Here is a 4,154-nt window from a genome sequence, read left to right on the forward strand (position 1 = left end):
TGACCTTGGTTGGAGGAAGAACCCCAGTTTTTCCACACTTGCATACCTTTTCACCAGCTACTTTGCCTGCCTAGAATGTCACCATCAGGTGGCTGTCTGGCAAACCCAGGCTTCACCTCTTTGGTGAAGTTTTTAGGACCTCCTTTTTTCATACCAGGCAGTGTCCACCTGCGACATTACATTAATGACTTTCAGAAGAGTAAACACATGAATTAAGAAGAGGAATTACTTTTATCTGTTGTTTTATTACATTTTGAATCTAATATACAGAGTGAAGATTCATAGAGAAGTCTTTTTTTTTTCCACCTGAAAGCAGTCATTTATTAACTGACCAGATTACAAAAATAATCATGGTAGATACCTTAGTTCATCCTTTTAATAAGCCTATTGATCTGGTCTTCCCTGTTGCCAGCATCTCCACTTTCTATAAAATGAGTGATCTTTTTCTTCATTCCACTGTGTGGAGAAGATAATTTGAAGGGCCATAAAAAGCTGTTTGCTTCTTTGAAACGTTTTCCAGTGGTATAGATCTTGTGAATCAGATCCTCCATGCAGATGATGCCATATTTACCAAGAGATTGGGCAATCAATGTGTTATCTGTCAGGGAATTTCACTTCTTGTTGATCTTGCCATAACCACGCTTGTAGATCAATTCATTCACTGGCTTCAGGTTTGGGTACCCCCCATGCTATATAGGGTTCCACAATCCTTAGTATGTTAACTGAAGCCTTGTTGAGCTTAACAAAGGTGCCATTGAAGATCTGGCGAAGGCGAAGTAGCTGCAACACCTTTCAAACCTTTGGGCTCACACCACTGATACCTATGATCCTGATGACAAATGCCAATTTGGGTTCTGCAGGCACATAGAAGTTGCCAGCTTTTCTCACTATCCTCACCATTCGAATCTCAGTTCTGTACATCTGCCTGTATTCCTTGTGGTAATGCTTAGCTTTTTCATAGATAAGCTTCCTCCTTGCCTTTCGAAGCATCTTTTGGGCAAACTTTTTTCTCAGATGCTTGTTCTTCAACTCTGTGAAATTCTTTTGCTTTTTCTTAAGGGTTTCTGGCACCACAGGAAACTTCTTTTTCTTCTCTTCTGTATCCTCCGTGGTTCCAGCCAGAAAAGAGGAACCATAGAGAAGTCTTAATTAAAAACAACTACATAGGAGCACCTGGGTGGCTGAGTAGGTTAAGCATCCAACTCTTGGTTTGGGCTTAGGCCACAATCCCAGAGCAATGAGATCAAGCCCCACATGGGGCCCACACTCAGCATAGAGTCTGCTTAAGACTCTCTTCTCTCTTCCTCTACCCCCCCCCCCAAATAAATGAATTCTTTAATGTAAAAAAATAAAAATAAAACAATCACATAGCATTCTGGGTTTAACTTTGTTAAAATCTTCATCTTATTTTTATGTTTCTTTTCTTAAGTCTGTCAATACCATGGATACAATGTGGTTTTTTTCTGTTTATCTAATATTCTCCCATTGCCTATCAAATGCAGCAACTGGGTGTGTGTGTGTGTGTGTGTGTGTGTGTGTTCATTAATTATTTGTGGAATAGAATGGAATTGGGTTGGATACAAAAATTATTTCTTGCCATAATGTCTAGTATAAATTGGTGACAACCTGAAGTCACAGAGAAACTTTATGAGGTTATTGCACAAAATAAAAGGCAAGAAATTTCTAGTGAAGAACAGTTGAACTGGCATTCCAAAGAAGAGGAAGTTATAAAAAAATACAAACCAAATTTGGCAAAAGATTGGTCCTGGTAGTGAAGAAAAAGGAGAAATAAATGACAGTGTTAAATTTTCAGAACTTTGCAACTTGGCAATGATAACAATTTTAATATTTATTCTTTTACTTTACAGTAAAGACAATTTCAACTCTCTATGTGTAAGCTCTTTGGTATCAAGGAAGGATTCCCACAAAGCATGGTGAGAAAATGGCCTAGACGTTATATTACTTGGCAATAACAATAATTAAAATGAGTAATGAAAGCTCTGATAATTCATCTCCGCTAGGTATTCCACACCCAGGAAATGCTCATAAAAAGAATGATCTAGTTATTAACTTTACACCTCTGGCTATTGTTGTAATCACCACAATTCCTTATTATAAACACAGTTATAGTCATTATATCATTTATTTTGTCATCTTAGTATAACAGCAAGTGGAGCAATCATGACAAAGTATAATTTAGGCTTCTCTAAGTATTCCTGTTAGGAATGACACTACCAGTTTTATATCAGACAATTTATTTCTTAGAAGCTTCAGATCACCAACAAACTGTAATTGGTTAAATTTCGGGAAGACCATAAATTTCAATAACTTGTCATTACTTCTTTTAAAAAAAATTATAGGAGAGTCCAGGGAAGCCAGTTGCACCGTGCTCCCAAATTGTGCAGAACAGAAATGCAAGGAAGGGCATGTCTCGTGGCCTAAATTGTGCTGATACTGATGTCAGAAAAGCAAGAAATGTTTTTTTCACAAGCTCCAACATTGTGTTTTCAACCAACAACTCTCCAAAATTAGGACTGAATGGCAAACTATGTGACATTTTATAGCCAGAATATATTTTTTGTCAATTAAATAATTTTGCTGGCTTTTTCAAGAGGAAACTATGGCAACACACTGTACGTGATACTGAAAGAAAAACAAATTATCTCAAAGAAGATACAACTGTGCCCTTATAATCCTAGGAAATGTTCTGTATATAGCCAAGAATTGAAATCCATGAAAAGACTCACAATAAACTAGACTTTAAAACGGACTGTAAGCACTATCAACAACAGCTAAATTATAGAAAGAGCCCAAATGTCCATCGACTGATTAATGGATAGAGAAGAGGTGGTGTGAATATTACCTGATGATCAAAAAAGAATGAAATCTTGCCAATTGCAATGATGTGAACAGAAGTAGAGGATATGATACTAAGTGAAATAAGTCAGTTAAAGCAAAGCAAGTATCACTATTTCACTTATATGTAGAATTTAAAAAAACAAAAAAGAAGGGGAGGCAAACCATAAGAGACTCTTAACTGTAGGAAATAAACTGAGGGTTGCTAGAGGGACGTGGGTGGAAGGGATAGGGTATAGGGTATCTGGGTGATGGGCATTAAGGAAGGCACGTGTTGTGACAAGCACTGGGTGTCATATGCAAGTGATGAATAACTGAATTCTACTCTTGAAATCAATACTACATTATATTTAATTACCTTGAATTTAAACAAATAAGCAAAAACCTATAAGGAAGTCAGTAGGAATATCATGCCTAGAAAACATGATCCAAAGTAAGAAATGGAAAATTCATAAAGGTCTCCACTGTCTGGAGAGGAAGGCAGATGACAAGTTTGTTCCTAGCTTACCCACTGAGGCCACTGTAATGCTGTCAGCAACAACTGACACCGTGGAAACATGACCCTTCAGGAGCTGCCATTTTCAGGGCCAATGTGGAGGGAAGGGGGCAATTTCAGGCCTGGCTTCCAGAGCTTTCTAAAACCATGAAGTTACCACTGGGTCTCCCCTCCACCCCAGAGGGCACTGATAGGTGCAACATTCCCAAATCTGCACCCAACCCTGCTGATGGGGAAGGGAGGAGGAATGGTCAAAAGAGGGGTTTATCCATGTTTTACAATGTCCATGATAAAATGCTAAAATTTAGATTACTCAGAAAAATAAAAGGATTCTCTTCCTTTTTTCACACCAATTAGGAATGCTGCAAAATAGTCAAAAAATACTAAAAAAACAACAAAAACAAAACAAAAAGAACAGGCTGTAAGAGTGATCATGATTCTCTATACTATCTATGACACTTGGTAAACTAGCCTGATTTTTCATTTAACATAAGGTTATTGCTATGAATTGAATTGTGTCTCTTCCACCCTCAAATGCATATGTTGAAACCCTAACCCCCCATGTGATAGTATTTAGAGATGGGGCTTGGGGGAGCTAATTAAGTTTAGATAACATCATGAGGAGGTCCCTTGTGAAAAGATTAGTGTCCTTATAAGAACAGATACTAGAGAGTTCACTTTCTCTCTCCCTACCATGTAAAAGACATGGGAAGAAGCAGGCCATCTAGCAAGCCAAGAAGACACTTGATCTTTGACTTCTCAGCCTCCAGAACTATGAAAAATAAATTCCTATTGTTTAAGT

General features: G+C 37.7%; 1 pseudogene; it reads right to left on the reverse strand.

Annotated features, from left to right (window-relative positions):
* Window positions 1–326: 326 nt before the first annotated feature.
* On the reverse strand, window positions 327–1,043 carry LOC106558088 (annotated as a pseudogene).
* Window positions 1,044–4,154: the final 3,111 nt, after the last annotated feature.

Source organism: Canis lupus, chromosome 31 (genome assembly GCF_011100685.1).
Source record: "Canis lupus familiaris isolate Mischka breed German Shepherd chromosome 31, alternate assembly UU_Cfam_GSD_1.0, whole genome shotgun sequence".
Taxonomy (NCBI): domain Eukaryota; kingdom Metazoa; phylum Chordata; class Mammalia; order Carnivora; family Canidae; genus Canis; species Canis lupus.